Genomic DNA, 26,420 nt, shown 5'->3' on the forward strand with positions numbered 1-26,420 from the left:
TTAACGAGTACAATGTGGTAGAATAAAAATTCAAAATGTAACTTTAAGGTGACGACACCATTTATAGGTTGGTCAAATTGCTAAATAAGTGTTCAGGCTTTGAGATATCTTGCGAACTTCAAGTTCTCACAGCACTATGGACATGAGTGCGGAATGAGGTTAGTAATTATTATTAGCGACATCATAATTACTAGTGAGAATAATATATACTGCTGAAATATCTGTATTACTGTTCTGTTCATCCTTATTAGAACATCTATCCTATTTGTGCTGCCACGTGGCTTCTTGAAAGGTTTTGCTCCTAGATAACCAGCTACAGTGATCATAAAGGCTGTGATTAACCAGTGACTGAACGCAGAGTTTTACGAAGTCCAAAAACAAACCAAGAAGAAGAAGAAGGCAGTGAACTTTAAGAAGTACGTCAGCGAACTACAGGAAGAGATTCCTACGGCTTGGAATAAGTATATAAATGTAGAATAGTAATACAATGCGTATATAACGCTTATTAATAAGAAACATACGCGACACTTTTACAGGGTTTATCTGAAATACAACTATACAAGTTGTTAAACTGTATAAGGATTTTTTATTAGGAAGACTGTCGCAGTACAGCAAGTGTGTGGGGTGTGTGAAGGACCAGGAAAGACGTTAAGGCTTGTCAGGGGAAGGAAGAGTGTAAGCAGGTGTAAGAGGGGGGCGGTGGAGCCCGCAGCACATTCTTAAACATTCAACAATGTACCTAGGTTTTTTCTCCCATGTCTTATATTAACTGGTATTAGAGATTAATTCCAAAATATTTTACAAAACAATGAATTCCATTATACTGATTATTTAAACAATTCAGTTCTACAAAGGAGCTAAAATAAAGATTCAAAATGTAACTTTGTAACTTTAAGGTGACGACACCAATTTTTTTTTTTTTGCTAGTTGCTTTACGTCGCACCGACACAGATAGGTTTTATGGTGACGATGGGACAGGGAAGGGCTAGGAGTGGGAAGGAAGCAGCCGTGGCTTTAATTAAGGTACAGCCCCAGCATTTGCCTGGTGTGAACATGAGAAACCACGGAAAACCATCTTCAGGGCTGCTGACAGTGGGGCTCAAACCATGCGCATCGATTAAACTTAATTGTGGAGGGATGAGCGATTCAGAATAAGCAGGTCAGGAACTCCTTTTAGTAATTTAGAAAGATTCTCATCATTTTTCTCAAAATCTGTGTAACAAACTGTTGTTTTGGACAAAGTAGTAAAAATGTTCAAGGCACAATATGAAAGTACGGTTTTTATGTACATAAAAATCAGTGTCTCGAGGACATCCCGGATTTTCTATTCTGGATGGAGCTATTCCAAGTTACGCTGCATGACTTTCTATTTAATGATCTTCAGCACAGCAAAATTGATAGCATAAAGGCTCACAAAAGCGTATCGGATTTCAAGTCATCAGTAAAAACGATTATAAACTCTCTCGATTACGACCATCACTGGCTTAATGGCAACGACAACACTGAAGGAAATACAACAGGCCCAAGTCAAAACCTCATTCGACTTGAAGATAATAGGATGATATTGCGAAAGAGGTATGCGATTTTATTTTATCCAGGATAGAGGACCGTGACCTTAGTGATCATCTATCTGCTGCCAAACTCCTCCAGCCCAGTTTACTTCTGAGGTATAGTATTCTGTTCCCGCAAGCTGAATTTGAGATTGCTGCTAGATTATCTCAAATTAATCAAACTGATCTACAGCATGAACTCGCAGTTTTGTATGACAAAAGTGATTTCGCTAACACTTCAAGTGCCCTAATATTTCTGACATGTACTTGTGACAACAACCGGGAAGTATGTAGGCCCTACTTCTTCCCGAGTTGATGAAGATGTTACGAATTATTCTTACAAATACGACGACGTCAGAAAGTGAAAGTTGTTTTTCTACGCTGAAAAGGATGAAGTCCGACTCGTTGGCTGAACGGTCAGCGTAGTGGCCTTCACTTCAGAGGGTCCCGGTGTGACTTCCCCTCTCGGAGAACAATCATTGAACGAGAAATGCAACCATGCAAGCTAAGGGCGCCAATCTTTAAGTTGATGACTTAAAGATAAAAATTTATAATCAAGCTTGGACGGACTCTTATCACAGGGGTGGGGTGATAGTGCACTAATCATTAAGCAGGAGAATTAGAAATCAAAAGGCTAATTAAGGCAGATTGATTAAAGTGAACTAGGAAAATACTATTTATTATATTGAATATAAATGACGACGGTTTAACGAGAACTGAATTTAAAATAGGAAATGAATTTAACAAAAAGTTGAATGACTCTACTTCGCGAAAACTTGCAATATTTTTAACTCGCTTGCTCACCATGTAGTCTTGTTCTGCTGGTCCTTGGAAAGCTTCCATCCTTGTAGCTGGAACATCACCGGTCGTCTTTGAGATCTCTTCATCTGCAGCTAAGTACCATTCCTGCCTTGCTAAGTGCACCGACCATTAATTGGAAGATGGCTTCGACACTAACACTCCCTATTATGCTCTATCCCATATATTGGAGATGAGCCCTAAGTCATAGTTAGAAAAACCTCCTTGGGTTATGTGGAGAGGATACACAATTAATAATCCTTCCAACTTTACTGAAAATGTGCCCTGAAGTGTCATTTCTATCTAGTTTAGTACTACCTATTGTCTTAAACTGGTACAAACCGGTCTAGTAGCCGAGCTGTATGTACTTCCTGATGAGAGTGGCTATACACCCCTCATTCAGAAATTCCTAAGTACCACGTCGTGGTAATGAAGTAATTAATGTAGAAGTGATAAACTATCACACTAGTCCACTATGGTACAACAACCATAAGACAAGTTCTCAGACCTACAGCGAAATACAAGATCGAAGAATCAAGAAGATTAATAATAACGAATGCAGAATCAAGAAGAATGAAGCCAAGAGCTCCAACACGCCCTTTTATAACCTTCTCTGGCTCTAATTACAGGTCGCTACACGTGGTCCAATCAGTTGACACGTCTCTCCCCACTCCAGATATTAGAGTTGATGGGTCTTAACCATGAAATCAACTGTACTTCTATTAGCCCTTTCACTCAGTATCCATGGCAACATGACGCTCCTTTGAAAATATAGGCGGTGATCAGTTTGAATTATTCTGGTCGAAATACGGTAGCTGTCGTTATAACGCTTGAACACGTGCTCGCTTTTCCCAGAATTTGATGTCTAAATTTGTCCTTCCTTCTTCCTCGGTGATGTGGCAAGATAGAGGAAATCTACTGCAAGTTAAATTTAAACGAATGTCGCAAGAATCTAAGTGAATATTAGGATATTCAGCCCTCGTTTACAAGTCGTAGTTACAAAGTAATGAAATGATAGTGAGCAAATGATCAACCATGAATTATAATACAATTACATACCAAGATAAATATCATGACGTTAAATTCCTGAATTAATTACATATAATAAAATTAACATAATTACACTGTGACGTCTGGAACGTTACACCGGGTTCGATTCCTGGCCGGGTCGGAGATTTTAACCTTAATTGGTTAATTCCAATGGCACGGGGGCTGGGTGTATGTGCTGTCTTCATCATCATTTCATCCTCATCACGACGCGCAGGTCGCCTACTGGCGTCAAATAGAAAGACCTGCACCTGGCGAGCCGAACCCGACCTGGGATATCCCGGCACTAAAAGCCATACGACATTTCATTTTTCACCATGAATGAAGTCAGACATAAGTGTGCTTGCTATGTGCTCCATCGAGAAACAATTGTTGGTCGTCCATGACTTCAGCGAGTATGTCTATTACTTCGGGGAGAAGGACAGGAGAATGGGTTTTGTATACAAGCAAGTGAGCAACTGAATCTTCATATTTTGAATATTAGGTGGTGGTGGTGGCGGTGGCGTTAGAGGAAGCTGAGTGTGGCATTTTTGCTAGTACGTAGGGTTGTAGGAAAGTTCTTCATAGCCAACGTAGGTGAATAATGTGTAATGTGTTCAACAGGAAACCAGTGAAGAACATGCTTATTTAATTCAATAAAGTGTGTCCCTGGCTAAGGGTAAGCCATTTAGTACTCCCAGTAAAAAAGACTAAGAGAACTAAAATAGACTTGGGTGATTTTGACAATGTGTAATTTGCAGGACAGTGAATGAATACCACAGATGGGATGCAGAAAGGCCTACATTTAAAATATTATTTTTTGCTCTTAAGTACAAAGATTTTTTTCTGGTATTAAAAAAAGTGCTCAATACCCTCATTACAGGGTTTCAGATGGCGAAGAACTGCGAATAAACGGAAAGTACCAAGAGAGAAACCTGAAATTCGGTATTTGCATAAAAAGTGCTTACTTTCTTTAGCAGTATACAGAAACGGATTTCGGCCGAAAACCTCTATGGATGAGATGTACACTGATCAGCCTGAATATTATGACCACCTACCTACTATCGATATAAACCCGTCCAGCAGATAGTCACCTGACGAGGAATGACTGCTAGTCAGACACACGCTCGGTGCATGTAGTATAAGTAATTTGTGATCCGTATATAGAATGGGGAAGGCATGAAATGTATCGGAGTATGGCCGAGGGCAGATTGTGATGGTCCGGAGGCTCGGCACAAACATTTCGGAAACAGCACGACTTGTCGGGTGTTCGAGGAGTGATGTGGTGAGTGTCTTCAACAAGTGGCGAAACTAAGGTGAAATCACGTCCAATCGTCGAAGGGATGGGTGGCCAACCCTCATTACAGATGTCGGACATTGAGGCTGAGCAGACTGGTACAACAGGACAGGTGGCGAACTGTGGTGGAACTAAAATCAGACTTCGATGCTGGGCAGAGTAGAAGTGTGTCTAAACACACAGTGCACCAAACACTCCTAAGAATGAACCTCCGCAGTCAACGACCCATGCATCTGCCAATGATAACACCACAACATCAGCAACTATGACTGAAATGGGCACATGACCATCGTCACTACACGTTAGCGCAGTGGCAGTGTGTTGCATGATCTGATAAATCCCGATACCGTCTTCATCATGCCGATGGGAGAGCGCGAATCCGTCGTCTTCCAGGGGAACAGCTCCTCGACACCTGTACTGCGGGACGGAGACAAGCTGGCGGCGGCTCAATTATGCTCTGGGGAACATTCACGTGGGCATCCATGGGTCCACTGAAGCTCGTGCAAGGCACCATGCCAGCCGAAAAGTATAGTATGCTGGTTGCAGACCACGTACACCCCTCCATGATGGTCATGTTTCCCAACGGCAGTGGCATTTTTCAACGAGATAATGTGCCATGTCACAAGGCCAGGAGTGTGATGGAGTGGTTCAAGGAACACAGTGGCAAGTTGCAAGTGATGTGCTGACCCCCCAACTCGCCAGATCTTAACCCGATCGAACACATCTGGGATGTGATTGAACATGGCGTCAGAGCTCATCCCCCCCACCAAACTTTACGGAAATTAGGTGACTTGTGTGTAAAAATATGGTGTCAACCCCCTCCAGCGACCTACCAAGGTCTCAGTGCTTCCATGCCAAGACGCGTTGCAGCTGTTATGCGTACGAAAAGTGGACATAATGGCTATTAGGTAGGTGCTAATAATGTTCTGGCTGATGTTCACAATTGTACACTAAGGAGAATGCAAGCAGGGATAATCAGAACAAGGGTCTTCTAGCTCCGGTTTCTAAGGACCAGCATGCTATCACTGTTCATGCAGGTGAGGAAGAGGGTTTTGTCCCAAACACTCTCCAAATCTTTAAATCGGGCACAAAGACCGGAGGCTACCATGACGGTATGAACTTTACAAGAAGGGGTTAAAAATTAAATTAATACCCAGCCTACCCACTAAATCTGTCCCAATGATTGACAATCGTAATTAACACAATGTTCAATTTAACCCTGAACATAATTCCTCTTCCAAAAAAGCTGATTAACTGGCTTACGATCCATTGAATTCCCTTGGACACCAAAATGTACAGGGTTCGTATCCCACTGCCGGCAGCCCTGAATATGGCTTTCCATGGTTTCCCATTTTCACATCAGGCCTTCATTAAGGCTACGGCCGCTTCTTTCCTATTCCTAGGCCTTTCCTGTCCCATCGTTGCCATAAGACCTATCTGTGACAGTGCGGCGTAAAGCAAATAGCAAAATGTATAAACCAGAACTATATTCTCTGACTGCCACCCAAGAAACCTGATTTTAACCCTGGAGTGGTCACGATAGGTCTACGAGACCCGGGCGGACATACTTATTGGTGTTCCTGTTGTTGGAATGCAACGAGCGCTTCCCCATCCCTGGTAGCTTCTTGGCTCCCGACCTTCAACCGAACACAGAAGCCCGCTCTCAGTTGCCTTGGAAACTTTGCGCGTACAGGCTGTTCAGGGTCTCGCAGACCCGGTGCGACTGTTAACGTTGGTCTTTTTTGTCAAACTTTGCATTGTTAGTTTAGTACACTTTTTCTTCTGTGTAACAATGGGTGAAGCTAACTTTGCCTGGATACGTTCCATATTGGAGGAATCTGAAGATGAAGAAGCTCTTGGTCATTTCTGCCTGACAAACAAAGAGGAAGACATCCTTCATCTGCCCCAAGGGCCAAAATTTCATTTGCGGAGAACATGGACAACTTGTCTACAGAATGTGCATATAAATTGATTAAAGTGATGTTTCCCTGTACTTGGATGTGTTTCTAAAACTAATTTGATTTTTATTTTATTAATTATGATACATAATTCACACATACCTAGAAAAAAATCCATATTTTTGTACCACTAGTTCAAGTGTGAAATTCTCAAAAATTTGTTGTTTTGACGCTGTGTAGAAAATAGATGAAAGTGTTGCTTTGTGCATGTAGATGCAGGAAAAAGTGTAAAAAAAAAAGATGTGAAATACATTTTGCTGTTACGATGTTTTACCTTTCACAAGTTAACAGAAAACAATCAGGTCTTCAGTGTAATTATTAAAATACATTTTTTGGTTAAGAAACGGGATAGTTAAATATTTTAGTCATGTAGACTGCATTAAAATAAACGAAATAATGTCCTATAATACTGTAATTGGAAATAAAGTATAAAAATCTAATAGTAAAACACTGAGAAAAAATGGGTCTGAGAGACCCGATGCGACCATTAATATTGACAAAACCCATGCGACCACTCCAGGGTTAAAACATATAAATTTGATGTTCTTCTTGCTGAATGTGGCCACTCTGCTCTAAGAATTTCTCCTTATTACCCAGATTTAAATCCTATTAATTTGAGTTCAGTAAAAGGATATGTAGCGTAAAGAAATATGCGACACCCCCTCCACGAATACCCGACCCGTCTAAGGAATCGGTCACCCCTCCTCCTCACATGACTCACTCCCCGCCTCTACGTATACATACATACAATACTAGAAGCAGCAATAAGGTTACTCGCCAGTTTGATTCGCGCAGCCAACGTTAGCGAACACCCCACACTAGTCCCAAGGGTAAGCCTCCTTTTTTTTTCATTTTTTTTTTTTTTTTCATTATAATATAACTTTATTTTTCCTCCCTTTTCTTTCTTTCCAGATTTCTAACTACAATTGTGCCATAATCTGCTCCATTCATCTCTGGTTTGCTGGAACTCTCCCTACTTCCAAGTTATAGTTACTTAATGAGTCCACATTGGTGTCCTACGTTGTATAAGATTAATTCTACTGCTAGCGTGTAAATATGGACTAGTTCAACTGGTATTTCCTTCTGGCATTGTGTTGGCTCTCCTACAGAATTCCTAACTACTGAAGTTCACGTCATTTTAACCTTAGTTTCGTCGCCATGCGCCTTTTAACTGACTCAGTTTGACTCGTACTATTCAATAAACTCTATTTCAACTTTTGTTTTGCTCAATTTAAGAACTCCATAGTCAATAATTAATCCACGCTTCACGCATTGACATATATTTTGAGATGCACTATATCTATATCTTTTTACTTTAACAACCTCATGTTTGTTTTAACTTTGTAGACTACCATCGTTCAAAGTATTCCTCTACATACTTGCTGTTAATCTGTACATATTGTTATAATTTCATGTCTAATGTTATCATTTTACTTTTTATTATGGCTTTGTCACTCTTTTAACAATTTTTATCATTCAGTTCAGGGCCCTGACCTATTCTTTGTAAATTAAGGCTGATGATGTTCGCTATGTCGAACAAAACATGTTCCTTTATTTAAGACACCTCATGATTATTTTATAATTCAATGAGTAATATAATGTATTGAGTAGGTGGTTGTTATTAAAAGGATTTTATAATTTTAATATATTGTCCTCAATACGGTTCTATTATGAGATTAATTACATGTAACTTAGCTGCCTACCAAGCTACAAAAAGGAATAGATATCTTAATCTCAAAGTCAAGGTCAGCAAAATATCTAGAGATATTCAATTTTTAAAAGAATGTATGAAGCATGGACTAATTCCCAAATTTCTAAAACACCTTCAAAGAACAAACCTTTCGACTTCTGATTTACGTAAAACTCAAACGAAAGTTAATGAATTTTGGTTAAAAAACGAAATCAAGGCGCATTACAAAAAGAAATCGTTCCTAAACCTACAGCTTTATAAGACGCATCTTGAAATATCCTCTAGTATGTCCCCATTAGAATGGAGTTCATACTCCATGTTTGTCAATGAAAAGGTACATGACATAGTGAAGAAGAAACAAACAACATTAGACAATAAACTGATACAATTGCAAAACACTAAGAATAAACAGAGTAGTGTCAACAGTAAAACTAACCTCCCTTCCGCCGACTTAAATCATTTTCCTACTACGGTGAACTTATCTAATACCGACTTTTCAGATAATGAACTATCCCTCCTTGATAAAGGCCTGAAATTTAATTGGCCTAACCCGAAAAAAACCGACGATCTGATTACTACAGTCGCGGAAATTGAATCTAACATTCAAAAACTCCCCGTAGAAGTGCATAAAGACATTAAATATGAAATAAAGAAAAAGCTTCCTTTTCTGGCGAAAGAACTGAAAACTACCTCGAATCCGACCCTTAGCAAACAAATACATGATGTACGAAATAAAATTAATAATAATAATAATAATAATAATAATAATAATAATAATATCATCGTCACTAAAGCTGATAAAGGTCCCACCTACATAAAGATGATTACATTAAAAAAACTGAAGATTTCTTCGCTAGTAGCAGTTTTACTATTATTAATAAAGATCCCACCCCCAAAATCCAACGAAGTTTGAAGAACTTATTGAAGAATCTGCCGTTCTTACTACAAGAACACGAATATCAGAAACTTATAATAATGAACCCGAAACTTCCAACTGCAAAAGCTTTGCCAAAAATCCATAAAAAAGACGTACCTATACGCCCTATTATCAACTGCATGAACAGCCCTTCTTACAAAGTTTCAAAATTTTTGCATAATTTTCTCAGTAAACACTTTAAATTCAATAATACAGCCTATATAAGAAATTCCGTTGAATTTTGTGAAAAATTATCGAAATTCAATCTTGAGCATAATCATATAATAGTATCCTATGATATTACCAATATGTATTCCAATATTCCGGTAAGCAAAACTGTCAAGATTATTAAATCAAACCTTTTAAAACACAGTAACCTTAGCAAATGCGAAATAGATAATTTCATCAGTCTGTTAGAATTTGTACTTAATAACAACTATTTCACCTTCAATAATAGAATATATCATCAAAAAGGGCCTAGCAATGGGTGACCCGACCTCGGGCATTCTAGCTAATATCTTTATGGATGATTTGGAAAATAACAAAATAATCAATAATATTAATGGTCTTCAATTATGGTTAAGGTATGTTGATGACACTTTTGCCATTACAGATACACAGAAAAACGATAGTCATAGTGTGCTAACATCCCTTAATGAGCTTGACAAAGATGTCAAATTCACTAAGGAAGACGAGATCAATGGTTCTCTAAACTTTTTGGATTTAAACGTTTCAAGAGAGAATAATAAGTTCATTTTTCAAATATTTAGAAAGCCTTCTTGTGCCCCCATCACTATAAGAAACGATTTCTTACATCCGCAATCTCATAAACAGGCTGCATTTTTTAGTCTTGTCTATAGAGCATTAAAAATCCCGCTGACAACTGAAAATCGCAAAAAAGAACTAAACTATATTAAGGATTTGGCCAGAATTAACGGCTATAACCCCTTAATGATTAATAAAATCATTAACAAGATAAAATTAAAAACCGCAACAAATTTGATTCCGGACAAGCCTACAAAAAACAAAATATGCTCCCTTCACCCACACAAATCCAGGCCTATTTCAAGTTACTAACCCTTTAAAGAAATACGATATTAATATCGCTTATAGAACCCGATATACGAACCGTAATATATTCTTCAATTCAAATATAGTTAACATTAATCACAATAAATTCTCGAACTCTGGTATCTATAGGCTTAAATGCACCCATTGTGGATTCTCCTACATCGGACAGACTGGACGTAGCTTTTTGACCAGATACCTTGAACACTACAACGCTTCGAAACATAAAAAAGTATTCCGCCATGAGCACCCATATGGAAGAGACTGGCCACAGTTTTACTACAATTGAAAAAGACCTTCAAATCTTGAAATACGTCAATAAAAGTAAACTTATGACAGAGTATGAGAACATTTACATATTCCTAGACCAGCATTTTAACGGGCATCAAAATTTAAATGATACTTCAGAAATTAAAAGTCCAATAATCGAGAAAATTCCAGAACTACTCTCTCTTTTCAATATAAATAATAATAACTTTACGAGAATCTTTAATTATACAACTGTTAATAATACAACAACTACTACTCTACTGCCGTCTCATGCGACACCCCCTCCACGAATACCCGACCCGCCTAAGGAATCTGTCACCCCTCCTCCTCACATGACTCACTCCCCGCCTCTACGTATACATACATACAATACTAGAAGCAGCAATAAGGTTACTCGCCAGTTTGATTCGCGCAGCCAACGTTAGCGAACACCTCACACTAGTCCCAAGGGTAAGCCTCCTTTTTTTTTCATTATAATATAACTTTATTTTTCCTCCCTTTTCTTTCTTTCCAGATTTCTAACTACAATTGTGCCATAATCTGCTCCATTCATCTCTGGTTTGCTAGAACTCTCCCTACTTCCAAGTTATAGTTACTTAACGAGTCCACATTGGTGTCCTACGTTATATAAGATTAATTCTACTGCTAGCGTGTAAATACGGACTAGTTCAACTGGTATTTCCTTCTGGCATTGTGTTGGCTCTCCTACAGAATTCCTAACTACTGAAGTTCACGTCATTTTAACCTTAGTTTCGTCGCCATGCGCCTTTTAACTGACTCAGTTTGACTCGTACTATTCAATAAACTCTATTTCAACTTTTGTTTTGCTCAATTTAAGAACTCCATAGTCAATAATTAATCCACGCTTCACGCATTGACATATATTTTGAGATGCACTATATCTATATCTTTTTACTTTAACAACCTCATGTTTGTTTTAACTTTGTAGACTACCATCGTTCAAAGTATTCCTCTACATACTTGCTGTTAATCTGTACATATTGTTAAAATTTCATGTCTAATGTTATCATTTTACTTTTTATTATGGCTTTGTCACTCTTTTAACAATTTTTATCATTCAGTTCAGGGCCCTGACCTATTCTTTGTAAATTAAGGCTGATGATGTTCGCTATGTCGAACGAAACATGTTCCTTTATTTAAGACACCTCATGATTATTTTATAATTCAATGAGTAATATAATGTATTGAGTAGGTGGTTGTTATTAAAAGGATTTTATAATTTTAATACATCATGTAATAATGTAATGCTTTTAACGTACCACAAACTACTTCTATGGTTTTTGGAGACTCCCAGGCACCGGAGTTTTGTCTCGTAGGAGTTCTTTTACGGAAAACCTTCAGACGCGAGGCTGTCGTATTTGAGCACTCCCAGAATATGTGACCGAAATGGGATCGAACGCACCACCTTAAGCTCTGAAAGCCAGCGCTCTACAATCTGACCCACCCCGACAGACCCAATACGAAAATGTAGGTTATTTTTTCGCTCGCATCATTGAACAATTCAATGGAGTTCAGTCGCACGTTGCTCTGCTGATATTTTAATAATTGCAAGTGTTACGGTGTTTCCGTGGTTGACAGAGGTGAAAAGAAGGTGCGAGCATGAATGGGTCTATCTACTACAATCAAATGATTAATTAAAAGCTTTAAAATTCAAGTTATATTTATTTTCTCCTCTCCTTTTTCTCAAATGGAAAACATTAACAAAACATGTCGTTCAGCAACGGAACAAGATTTCAGGTACAATAGTTTCAATAGTTTGCATACAAGGTAGGAGATATCAGAAAATCAACCAAATTTTCAATTGTCAATTTTCAAAGGTTACTTGAGCAATATTGTTAAATCCACTGCACAATCAAGGAGACAGGTCTCCCAATTTCATTTACAAGGAATACTAACACTTCTACAAAATAGAAAGAGCGTCTATGTTGTATGGGATTATCTCGGAGACTACGCTCCAAACCTTACATCTTTACTGCCTTATCACGGCAACCTTCAACAACCAGAGCATATTTGCTCACTAAAATTTACACTTTCAGGCCTCTCAAGGCACCACCTACATTTTACAATACAAACAGAATTCACTGTCTTAAACTCTAAACAGTTTAACCACTTAACAGAAATAACAGGAGTATCGAATACTCATTCTACCGTGCCTTTGTGGGATGAAAAAAAACACAGATTAAAGTTAAGGGCCCAAAAATCAAAATGATGCGGAGGCAGACACTTGCACTCCTTGAAATTTGTACAAAAGATTAAAACCCTATTTGGGCTTCTGGCCCGAAGTTAAAGAGGCAAATCCTATTCTACTGAGGTGACTAGATGGAGAAAATTTAAGTTACAAGCTACAGTCAGAAAACAGTTACAAAAGCTTAGTCAGCTGAAATTCAAGCTGATGGGGAACTCAAGAGGATGTCACACTCTCTATTCCCGAATTTCGGCTAAGTTTCAAGGCTAGTTTTCAAATTAACATTTGAAGATGAAGTTTACATTACATACAAGTGGAAATTAAATGTTACATAATTAAAGACAGGAAACCTTCCCCTCGAGCTTGCTTCCAGAGGCTATCACCTAGTTATTAAATGGCTGCCATTACCTTATTGCGCTGGACTGCTCGATGAAGGGCGAAACTCCCCCACTTCCACTATTAGCACACACTCAGTAAACTGGATGATCAAGACGACGAGGTGGCTCGAAAAATTACCAGCTTTTATACTCGAGAGGAAGGTTCTAGAAAGATCTAGGCTAAGACCCGATACACCCTCAATTTTTTTTTGTGGATAATATGAAGAAAACGGTGATTGGTGGAAAAATACACATACAAAATTTCTTATTGGTTAATTGTGAAGTTGGCGGAATGAGATTGAAGTATTGACAACTCTAACACAACGAAAAACAAATAACAATCAACTCAGTGTAATAAACCTTAAAATAACAAATGACTTTGCAGTCTTAATCATTCCTCTTCACATTAGAGGGCATAACATCAGATTTTTTTGTAGAGACATCTGTGAAGAAAAATTCAAACTTCTTGCACAAGTAGTTGCAAGTTTATATTGAAGATGGCGTTTTGCAAGGCGCTTCATTTGAATGAACGGGGCGGGTATACCCTTGCAGTACACCAAGTAATACCAACAGTGCAGAGTGCATTGCATCAGCGAAAATAGCACAGTAATAAAATAATAATAATAACCATATGGCCTCAGCTACCGTGTGCAGACATTTCAAGCTGATGCTGCCTGGCTGTCTGCTCGTCAATTTTGACGTTCCGTTTTACTCCAGGCCCACTAGATGGCAGACCGAGTAAACCGAAACTCTCTTGGGCGTCTGAATAGCACAGTGATTTCCCCGTACTTGCCTTAAATGACACAGTTTCCATGTTTTATGTGTCTCTTATCTTCAAGAAACATCCGTCGTTCTCTCCTCATTCCTCTTTCTAGTATGTCATCACTATACATGGGAATTTGCCTATTTTGTCCCGTGTTCAGAAACGTAGGCTTCTAAGATATAAATCCGTTTAGGGTCTTTTTTAGCTAGATTCCATTGGTTTTATTGTGCCTATAAATGCCTATTTCAGAGATTTGTGCCTATTTAGAGTATAATTGCCTATTCCATGCCATTTGACTGTATTTTAAACAAGTCGATTTTCTTCCAGTTCATTATATTGTAGCTGGTGTGCTCGACAGAATTCTCTTCTCATTTCTCAATATCTGTTTACACCACGAACAAAAAAGGGAATTCTCGGAGACACCAGAAATAGTGCTTGGGAAATTTCCATCAGGAGAAACAAGAAAATTTGACCTCATAGCCTTCAACCCCTCCAACCTCCTAAGACATAGGCCTATGCGAGAACCAATCGACATCAAACTATGTTGCACAACCCATATCACCTACACCTCCCACTTGATGCGAACGCAAACTCTTGTACGCGCACGTTTTATCTTCAGAACGTGTTGTGATTTATTGTGAAGAAGAAGAGTAAGTGTCTGCGGCAATGCCCAAAGAAAAATCATCGAAGCCTTACTGGCTGAAGCAATGGATCACAGCGGATCCAATTTCACCATGGATGGAAGGGCAGTCCTCTCCCAAGCTTGCTGTAAGGAGGCAAGTTCGTTAATTCCTTTTATTTTTTTATGATTGAGAACTACGATCGCATTTCACTGCAGCATTTATAGGCCTATTAATTTATGTATGTGGCAAGTTGTTTTGTTGCAATGCTGTATTAGTCGTGAACTTTCACTCATTTATATTGCTAAAATGTAAATATCATTTAATTACTGAACGAGGAGTTAAAACGCCCGTGGTCTTGTCACAGAGTGGATGAAAATTAAAAATCGGTATTTTGAACTGCGATTCGTTTCCTGTGAAAATAGAGATTTACAACTAAAATGCATTTTTAAAAATCATGAACATCTTTCAACAGCGCTATGTGTAGGCTCTAGTAAACTCTATTACATTCCGCCAAGCCTTCGCGAAACATAGGTTGCAGATCCAATGTTGCGTGGCTAGGATGATGTCACAGCGTGTTTTACAAGGCTGCCAAGACTATCTTTACAAGACCAGGCCAGTGAAAAGACCGTTGGTCTGGATTGGTGAGGTCCGGTTAGTAACGGTTGCACTGGGGGACAAGCAAAGATATTCGCGGGGGGGGGGGGGGGGGCGGGGCAAGGGAGCAGGCCATGACAATTTCAAATTACGCGGTTTTCTAATTTTCAACAAGGGTGGCAGCCTTGTGGGCACATATGATGCAGGATCTATTGCAGGCACCAGAAAATAGTCTTCATGACAGCTGACCCAGCTGACCAAAGCCAGCGAATTGCAACTAAATAAAATGTTCACAAATTTGAGATTTATAGTGCCTCCGTTTTAATTCTTCTATATAAGTAAGAATACTGCTAGAGGCAGCTTGGTGGGTCCCTGGCGAGCATAAAGGAAGGATCTCTCCTCTACGCTACTCGTTTAACACCATTTTTATTATTTTTTTCACTGGTGAACTTGACACGATACTGCCAAATCATAACTGAAAAGTCCGTGTAAATTACGAATTCCCTTGTTCCTACTTTAAAGTTTTGTACTTCTGGAAACATATCTCTATTAGCCTTTTTCTTTTTCTTATGAAACAACATACAAAAATTCATTGCAAATTAGCCCTACTGTAGAAGTTTAAGATACAGGAACATTGTAATTTAAGTCAATTTGATTACCTCTCAGATCAAATATGAAAAATATATCATATAGATCAACACAGAAATACTGCGATGCATCTGACACGAGTACAGAAAGCTGTATCAACGCAGCCTTTCCACCAGTTCACTGTGAACAGCAACCAACAACAATTGTCTTCATATGTACGCACTGCAATGGTGGGAGCTAATATTCCCCTGCATAAACTGGAGCATCTTCAAACTTCAACGAGCTGCCGGGAGCAATCACCGAGTTGGAGAAGGGAGGCACGCCCCAGGTGGAGTCATTTAGGATTGTGGGAGAAGTCAGGGGAAGTTTGTAGGGATTTTGTATTTACGATGCTTAATGTTTCTAAATATTTTTCGCTTGGTGATATTATCTGATTTTTGCTGCTGTCTTGGCAGCAGATTTCTATTCAACCAGCATCATCGGATTATTATATTTCATATAAAATATCGTGTTGCTGGTCAATGAATACTGGGCCGGTTGGCAAGGGGGAAGAAATGGCGGTACAGCCCTGCCAGGGGAAAAATATCACAAACTGCCACTGTTTCACAGTTAAGTTAAATCAATACTGAAAAGCATTTAGTGATTCTTTGCACCTCATGAAAGCAGTAACTTTTATGGGCCAGTAAGTTAGTAAAATAACTTCAGCCATATTTTATCATTTATGTATATATTTTCATGTTTGCTGATGATTTGGATATACAGTATTTTTCATTTTATCTTACACTGCATTCTGTACCAATGATTTTTTTTATCTATTTGTTTCCTGACAGAAATATTTCACATACTACAATTATTAATAATAATGTTATTTAATGTTATTTGTTTTTACGTCCCATGAACTACTTTTAAGGTCCTCGGAGACGCCGAGGTGCCGGAATTTAGTCCCGCAGAAGTTCTTTAACGTGCCAGTAAATCTACCGACACGGGGCTGTCGTATTTGAGCACCTTCAAATACCACCGGACTGAGCCAGGATCGAACCTGCCAAGTTGGGGTTAGAAGGCCAGCGCCTTAACCGTCTGAGCCACTCAGCCCGGCACTACAATTATTAAGAATATTCTTTGTAATATAAATTTTCTATTCTTCTGTGAAAATTGTAACAAGCAGTGTGGTGATCAACACAGCGAAACAAGTGAGGCAGCACGAGCTGACAGGGAGTGGCAGTCTAAAACAGCTCAACGGCAAACAAGCGGTTGTAGAATAGTTTTAGCTATAGCTATGTATCTAAAACTTTCTCGCTTACATTAGTTCTTTGGCAGAAAATTTTCGGAAGCTGACTAACTTTCTCATGTCACGATTTTAAACTCTTATAACAAATTCCACATTAATTATTTAAAATATAAGGAAGCCGTTATTAATATGTCTAAATATACTGTTGTTGAAAATTAATTTTTATGCTCATGATGAAGATAAAATGTTCAAACTTGGAATATAAGTATGTTAAATCACAGAATATTTGATAAGCGCGCATTAAAAATTTCTACTCCTCCAAGCCCGGCTTGCCATTTCTATTCTACCGTAAAATGGCAGCAATGACTTCACCTCCCATAATGCTTGTTAAATTGATGTGTCCTTTCTATTGGTCTTATGTGTTCACTGGAATATACATACAACCATGAAAGAAATGGTTGAAAATCTATGTTATTAATGAATGAATTCTGAGGCATGTCCTTACATAGAATATTAGAATTATAAAATTCCGATCACAATAATATTTTCTTGGTCGGCAATCGAGTCTCGAGTTGCTTGTTTTCACCGAGCAAAAAGTAAAGTTTTCACAAATTCTGTCTATACTGCATAGTGATACCAATATTTAATTGCTCATTGCGGGGATCAAAGCGTAGCCATCATTAACAAAGCCCTATCACAACTACCCTGGGACCACGACAGTAGCTTCTTTTCACCACTAAAGAGTAGCAGGTTTTGGTTGTTATATTAGTACCATGAGTAGAATGGTACAGTATATTACGTTAATGTCAATACGGATTCAGGTAACATAATTTTGTCTAACGATAAGTTAATAACAGGCCTAATTGATTATAAATATTGTCTACTGTCTGTGTACGTTAAGATTAGGTCTATCTACGTACCATACTGATAAACCATACATAAAAATGTACATTTCTATGTACTGTTATAATTTGATGATACTGCATTGCATATTCTGATATGTAAAACCATGTAACCAGGAATGTGGTAATATTAAAAGTTTTGATTAAATATAGGCTAATTTTACTGTCATAATATACATTATTCAAGACGATGAGTATACTTTCTTATGTCACATGTATTATAGTACATCATTATAGGCCTACCTACCAACACAGAATTTCTAACATCTGAAATAAATGACTTGCTGTATATCACGTATAGATTTTTTTTAAATCTCTTTTATGCTGCACCGACAAAGATATGTTTTATGGCGAGGGTGGAATAGGAACGGGCTAGGAGTGAGAAGGAAGCGACCATGGCAAAAGGGGCTCTGGTTAAGACGCAGCAGGTTGTTGTGCTACTTAGGTTCCAAAATGGGTAAAAAATAAATAAGTAAATAAATGCAATGTAAATTTTAATTTTATACCAGTTGTATAGTATTATTTGAAGTAATTCCACATACTGTATATGAGTTGCCTATGTTTGTAAGTACAGGAGATACCATAAGTAGAAGTTTGTAAACAATATAAATTTATTAAGGATGAGCTGTGTGTTTAATATAAAAAATTGTTAGCGTAAATTGTATAATATTGTATTCTAGGAAAATTTTCTTCTTCTCCTCTTGTTAATTTAAAATTTAGTGCTTGACAATAATGTATTTTAATGTACCAAATGCCACCGAGGTAGACACCTCATTTGCAAATAGGGAGATTTTTATTTGATTTATCACTCAATTTATCAGAACCTATATTCAATATCCACCTGACCAGTACTTGTGTTTACCAACATTTTGGTGACAAAGGAAATAATTCCTTGCAATGTTATATAGAGTGTTCGTGTCAGAATTACGTACTTCAGTACATGACGGTGCAATGTACATTTGTGTCTAATTGTACGTGACAACGTTAAGACGATGTCCGAAACACAACGTAAGTCGTGGACGTGGGATTATTTTGAAGAGATACCACTCCCCACAAACCGCTGTGTTGTTTGTTCAAACTAAGTCAGCAGCATGGGCGCCAGCAGGATTTTTTCCAGGGCGGGGGGGGGCGGCACATTAACCATTTTCTTGAATATAAAAACCAACATAACGTCAGCAACATTAAATTCTTTACAGAAATTTCCGTTTATAACAGATGCTAGATGACTGTCAGTAAGTTCAGTTTATGAAATAATATGGTATGATATTAAACCAATTGAACATCAACCTTTTTAGAATTCCGGGGAGGGGCAAGTGCCCCCCTTGCAGGCGCCCATGGTCAGCAGAAATACTTCTGAGATAACCGGACACTTAAAAACACGTTATATTACTGAAGGGGAATCGTTACGAAGACTACTTCCGGCCCGGTCTGCATCGCAAGAAGCTAACCTGACAATTGCGAGGTATCCAGGTACTATCTACAGTTACAAATTATACAGAGTTATTCAGCTGAAATGTCCACCTCAAGTAACTCGTGAACCGCTTTCGATACAGACATTCTGTTTTCAATTTCGTTAATGGCAATAAGGCCCTCATAGTTGAACGTGCAGTACTTTTCCAGCATTTTGACAAAATTTATCGGCAGACACGTCTCCATATGCGAACGTTATTTTGCGGAATAACTGCTGGCGATAGATATACCGTACTATCAAGCTTACGCTCGTAGCTACTTGGACGTCCCACAGATCGCAGCACAGAAGAACCTGTCTCGAGATCTGTGACGCAGAATCGCGAGTCTCCAGCAAGACAGCCCATCAATAGTATCAACATCTCTTAACCAGACGTGTCAGTCTCAGTATACCTGCACATCTCATAGACATTATGGCCAACTTAAACCATTAACCATTCATTAATACATAAATTCACACAATTCCGGAGTACACAGAAAAGAATCCTTTCTCCTACGCAGAATATTAACACTTCCATAACGCGCCAAATTCCTATGTCTCTCCTTTACTATTGTCTACTAAAACGAATGATTTAGAATTTCGAGTAGGCAACATTATCCACTGACTAGAGTACGTATGTCATTGAACAATCATGTGATACCCCATACCCCTACAGGTTTGTTGACATTCCATACCATTCAGTTGAGTGTGTGATCCGCACGGAGACGTGTTGTACCGGCTGTTGTACTTGTGATTTTCGTTCATACTACAGTACAGCAGTAATTCTTTACTACGTACACAGCAGTAAGCTGTACATACAGTAGTTCATCTGCACCAAAGATTTGGGCAATAGTGGATAGGTCATAGTGGTCCGATTGCTTGGGCTGCACGTTCACCTGACTTGACACCGCTAGACTACTACCTGTGGGGTCGTATGAAAACTTGATTTACGAGACCTCTGTGGAGTCTGAGGAAGACCTACTAGCGCGGGTTATGGCTGCGGCGGATGTTGGAGGACAAGGTATTGATGATCGTGTGTACAAGAACATGATACGTAGGTACCGCCCGTGTCTGTGTTGATGACGGTGGTCATTACATCGAGCCCTGCCTGTAATTGGACCCAGACGACAGGGAGCAGAAGTCAGACAGAGCGCCGAAAAGGCGGGAGCTGTGAAAGTGTGCTGTGGTGGATTTTTGCGTGTAGTGGGAAGATGGTACATTTCTGGACACAAGTTCCTATAATAAACTTAACCGTCTTGGTCCCCACTGCATGCCCTAAACTTTGTAATGGGAATTTAGAAACACCCTGTATAAACTGTGGTTTGTGTGAATAATGCAGTGTGCAGATATTATAATTTTGAAATAGCACCTTAAATAATCGGCATTTGTGTCGCACCACACCTCCTTCCTGAGGACCAGTGCTTCATCTGTTATGTTATATGGGCTTAGTTCTTGTGAGAAGGCAGTTGAGGAAGGTTTGAGGTGCTAAGCTTGGAGGAAGTTCGACTTTTCATGGTGGATTTTGGTGGGGGGTTTCTTGGTAGGAGGTGGGGGGGGGGTGCCTGACTGGTTTCTTCAGTGTCTCAGCTACTCAATCCACCAAGGTGGCCCTGAATTGGGAAGGTTTTGATTATTCAGGAGGTTGAGGAGTAGCAAGAGTAGATTACTGGTTACCTGGTAGGTGAGGGTTAGGTTTAGGAGAGTTTTCGTTCTAGCGTGTTGAGTGTAGGTGTGCATGTTTCTTGTTTCTAGCTATAATTGCTTGTTTCAAGTATGGGCAGCCAGGAAACGTGGCCGCATGACCACCGTGGTAGTTCGCGCAACTCGCCTGGTCCCGAGGCACCTCGTACTCAGTATGGCGGTGAGGACCGCCACACATGTTTAAGGAAATTACAGCATAATATTGTGAGGAGTGTGTGGGGCATGAATAAGGCTTTGGGATGGGCGAGGTAGGTTGTGCGTAGTAGTGTTGGTGGGCTCCCGAGTCTTGTGTTGCTTGTTTTGTGGGTTTTTTCCTTTTCAGGAGCCTATGGCAGTGTAATGGTTTGTGTGGGAGTGGTGGTATGCGGTGAGTGCCTTGTGATGATTTGAGTATGCAGGAGGCAAGGAGAAGGGGGTTTGGAATGGTTTGAGATTGGTGCTTATCTCCTAAAAATTTCAGGCTGACTGCAAATTCGAAGTGAGATTTTCGGTATAGAAAAATAAATCTACGGTTGAAATTAAACTTTACTTTTGTCCTGATGTGCAAGCAAGTCAGTCAAAACATGTCCTTTGAGAATGCTCCCTGAGTAACTTGAAGTTTCGACTATTATCTCGGCACGCATTTTCGATTTGTAAGCAATTACGCCAAGAAGTGGTCGTTCTCGCACTTAAAAGTTCAATACAAATTCTACAGTCATTTATAATGTTAATAAAGAATAATTAGGTGTGGATACAGAAAACTGCAATTCATGTAAATTAGATTGTAATTTTTTATTGGTAATTGGAAGATAGTGGGTTCGAACCCCACTATCGGCAGCGCAGAAGATGGTTTTCCGTGGTTTCCCATTTTCACACCAGGCAAATGCTGGGTCTGTACCTTAATTAAGGCCATGGACGCTTCCTTCCCACTCCTAGACCTTTCCTATCCTATCGTCGCCATAAGACCTATCTGTGTCATTGCGACGTAAAGCAGCTTGCAAAAAAAAATATTGCACCAGGGTATTCTTTAATTTATAGCAATCTGCAGCGACAGAAAGAAATTTAAATAAAATGTTTAAAAGGCACATGTTTACTTGTTTCAAGTAATTAGACTGAACGCATATGGGCTGGGTATTATAAAATTGCCATTAATATTTCCATAGCACGCGACGTAAAAAAAAAAAAAAAAAAACGACAGCATCACTGTCTGATGCAATAAATAGCGATTCACCATTAAATTCCACCATGGCCTTCAGTGATATAGTTCCGGGGATTTTGTGGAAAGCAAAGGGGTAAGAAGATGCCGGGGTGAATGTGTGAACACGAAAATGACCAGAGCATTTAAAGCACTAAATTTTGAAATTTTATTTCCTTCCTTTTTTTAACTTAAAATTTGATAGATAATCTGAATAAGCAACAACAAATAACAGTCAAATGGAAAAACAATGAGCTTGTTAGCTCTGATAACAACAGTGGACTACAAGTCCAAAAATCAGGTACAAGAACTGGACAGAATCATCAACAAGATAATATATAAGGGATGAACATTGTAGCTCTGAAAGTACACCATTTTACAAGAGCATATTTGCTCCACTTACATTCTAGGAGACTTAGCTCCAAAAGGTTACTGCAGTCCAGCCTCCAAGAGGCACAAACTTCTAACAAAATTATGTCTTACAACTTTCAAAACCCGTGTTTGCAGTCACTTCTGCTGAACAGCCTGTTACACACTCGTCTATCAATAATTACACTTTAAACCGGGGCAATGAGTGTCCATACTAAATGACCTTAATGTAAAATTAAAAGGTTTAAGACGATCGGCCATGAACAAAAGGCTAGGAGGGGAAACACTTGCACTCCTTTTAGAAAAAAACGCTTGAAATCCTAAATGGGCTTGCCCCTAAGTTGCAGAGACTAAGCCTATACTACAAAGGGCACTAGAAAATATTTGCAATGCGAGTGAACGGTTTAGACTTTTTCAAAATAATTTCCACCACACTCAATGAACTTCTCCATACGTCGAAACCAGTCACTGAACCAACTCTGCCACTTTTCTTCGGTTACATTTTCACACTGTTGATCCCATGTTACCAGAAGCTCCTCGTCGGATGAAAAACGCCGCCTTTTCAGCTTCATCTTCACTTCTGGGAAGAGTGCGAAGTCACATGGGGCAATATCAGGACTGTATGGAGGGTGATCAAGCACAGTCAACCCTGATCTGGCAAGAAAATCCGTTGTTACATTAGCACGATGTGCTGGAGCATTGACATGATGCAAGAGCCAAGTGTTGAGCCGTGACCTTGGACGGAGCTGCTTGAGAGCCTGGATGACCTGAGGCAGACAAGTCTCACTGTACCACTTCGCAGTAACTGTCCTTTGTGTTTCTAGCATACCCGAGTCAGGATGCCCCGTTTAGTGAAGAATACTGCAATCATCCTTTTCTTCACTGACCTTGAATTTCGCAGTCACAGGAGTACCCTCATCTTCAAACAGCCACACCTTGTTCTGGGATTTTGTTGGGAGATCGTAATAATAAAGCCAAGTTTCGTCACCTGTAACAATGCTATTGACGTTAAGCGAAGTTCCATTTTTCAAACTGTTTTATCATTTCTCTGCACCATTGCACGCGATGCGCCCTTTGTTCCTCTGAAAGTGAATGGGGCACCCAAAGGGAACATACCTTTCTAACATGGAGATGGTCGTGTAGAACTGAATGAATAGCTGGTGCAGGGATGTGGAGGGTTTCTTCTACCTGCCGATATGTCAACCGCCTCTCTTGCTACAACATGTTCCTCACAGCTTCAATGCCTTCCTCAGTCACTGATTCAGACGGTCGCCCAGAACGAGGATCGTCTTCAACCCCAAAATTTCCCCTCTGGAACTCTTTGTACCAGCGGAAAATTGTTGTCCGATGTGGACAGTCTTTCGCCAGCACAGGAATCATTTCCCCCAGGCACTGGTCAACAGTTAATCCACGAGCAAATATGTAGCGGATAATTGCGCGATATTCACCTTTAGACCACTGACATCTTAACTTGCTTTCAATCCCACTGCTTGGTAACAACTGGTGTGAAGGTAGAGCCTTACTGTCTTCTAGACCGGTTTTCACCCCTCACCATAACAGGGGTGCCCAGCCAACCGTATTTGCGTATTGCAAAACTTCCCTAGTGCCCTCTGTACAGAGGGGTGACTGAACGAAAAATATTAAATGACAAAGGCGAGTGAAGAATTTAGAGGTTTAGAAAATTTCAGTCACCCCATACCAAGTTGAATGGGAATCAACAGAGTGAACACTCTTTGTTCCCTTAATTTACATGCTTCCCAGCAGGGTTTTCAACACAGAGTCCTCAGACTTGCTGAAATCTTACATTTAAACTGTTTTCAGAACTTTACATTAAGAAAAGGAACTTGAAACCTTCCCCTCAAGTTATCCGGCTGGAGCTATCATATGATAAGAAATTTCTGCGATTACCTAGAGTAGTTGGGTCTGCCCAACGACGGCAGGCTACCCCTGCCCCCTTATTACGCCGCACACAGACTAGACCGGAGCAATGAAGATCCAATATAGACCTAAAGTGCCCAGCTTTTACAGCATTTCAGAGGGGAAGATTCCAGAACTCTCTTGAGATAGGAAGAATGCCTCTACACACCCCCAATTTGAACTGGCTAAAGAAATAAACACAAATTTCCTGATTGGTTAATACTTAAAGAAGAAGGAAGCCGTAGGAGTGTTGGCAACATTGATACATTAAAAACAATCTACAAAACTTAATGTTTTCCACCTTCACAAAATTGAAGTTGCCTTCAGAATTAATTGTCCTTACTCCCGCCAGAGGGGACACATAGGCCGATGATAGAGACATCTAACGGTTAAGGGTCGAAGTATCTTGAGTTACATTAGTTCGAGATTCCTAGCACAGATGGCCTTCTAGAAGGCGCGCAGTTCAACGGGACGGCGGAAGTGTACCCCCGGTACAGAAATCACTGCCAGTTTTAACTGTTTCATGCAATATTTAACATGTTTAATTTGATGAGTCGATGTACCAGTCCCAGCCAGTTATAATTCAAAAGTCGTACTGGCAATAGCGCGGCATCTCTACCTCTCTAATAATAAATTAAATGGCTACAATATACCCCCAGGTTTTTAAAAATTGTGTCTGAATATTTTTCGCACAATAGCCGCAGCCCCTATTTTGGGATTTTAAAATTGGCAAAAGTATGGCCGATATTTGAGTCTACCACCCGTCTGCGCTGTTACGTTGTGAATTATCTGGACAGATCGATCTACCTGAATGCAGCGGAGGTTTTGAGGTCTTCATCCATTTTTGCACGATCCTCTCCTTTGGTTCAATTATACATAGCAGAATGTGTTTTTATAGTAATACTCTACATTGTTTTCGGCGATGACAATACCTGATATCAAAATAAATACTTTGCTTTCCAACCTACCCCCAGAGTTAAACTTCTTCCCGAGTCTCTCCTTTTGTACCTCTCGGCTGCGCCTGTATCCATATTGCAAGGTTAAAAGAAAATATTGAATTCATCACTCGCTTGAGTTCAATCCATGCAGCGGCACCTGCGCAGTCGCAACAATATGCTCCTTGCCCTGCTTTGCCTTTAGTAGGAGTTGCCCACTAAGCCCATGGCTGACCTAAGAGAGCAATTGATTCGAGCACGGAAGATAAGAGAAGCAGACAGAGACCAAGATGACGATGTTTAGACTAGGCTTTTACTTTTAACGTAAGAAATGTAGAATTAGACAAAGCCAAAGTGCTAGTCACAATTAGAGGGTTATGGAGGTGTATAATTAATTCACAGGCTTGCAGAATGAATTACAATTTGCTCTGCCTCGCAAACAGGTCTTACAACGAAGACGGGATAGGAAAGGACGCGATCGTGGCCTTATTTAAGACAAGGCATGACTGAAATTTAAAGCACTTCGATGGAAAACATCATTTTTGTTCTTAAGCACCTGCTTTTAGACATTTCATGGGCATACTGCTCAAATGATGACGACTGTTGTTCAAAGGGGCCTAACATCTAGTTCATCGGCCCCTAATGGTACGAAAGGAGACGAAATGAAATTACAATTTAAAAGTCCAAAATCCTACATTGACCAGAATTCGAAACGTGAGGACGAAGAATGAATGGATGGATATGAATTTAAAATAATCAGTGGATCCGACCCACAATGCCCCATATTCCCAGATACTAGCGTTAAACAATAGTATTACTGACGAAGGGGCTGCTTCGAAAGCACAATACTGAATCGATGATCCAAAATCCAGGTCATCGGCCCCTGGTAACGGTACTTATCGCTAGGAAAATAGAACCATACTGTCCCCTTCAAATTTGGCGATATTTAGAATATTTACGACAAGTTAACATTAAAAGTTTTATTGTTCGCCGGGAGCTGTATTTGTCATTTGGAAAGCAGTG

At 39.5% G+C, this 26,420-nt stretch overlaps 1 protein-coding gene across 2 annotated transcripts in view; it reads right to left on the bottom strand.

Annotated features, from left to right (window-relative positions):
- Positions 1-26,420, bottom strand: part of LOC136864452 (zinc finger protein 888) — a 171,552-nt gene that overhangs the window by 28,864 nt on the left and 116,268 nt on the right. The window lies entirely within an intron of this gene.

Source organism: Anabrus simplex, chromosome 2 (genome assembly GCF_040414725.1).
Source record: "Anabrus simplex isolate iqAnaSimp1 chromosome 2, ASM4041472v1, whole genome shotgun sequence".
Taxonomy (NCBI): domain Eukaryota; kingdom Metazoa; phylum Arthropoda; class Insecta; order Orthoptera; family Tettigoniidae; genus Anabrus; species Anabrus simplex.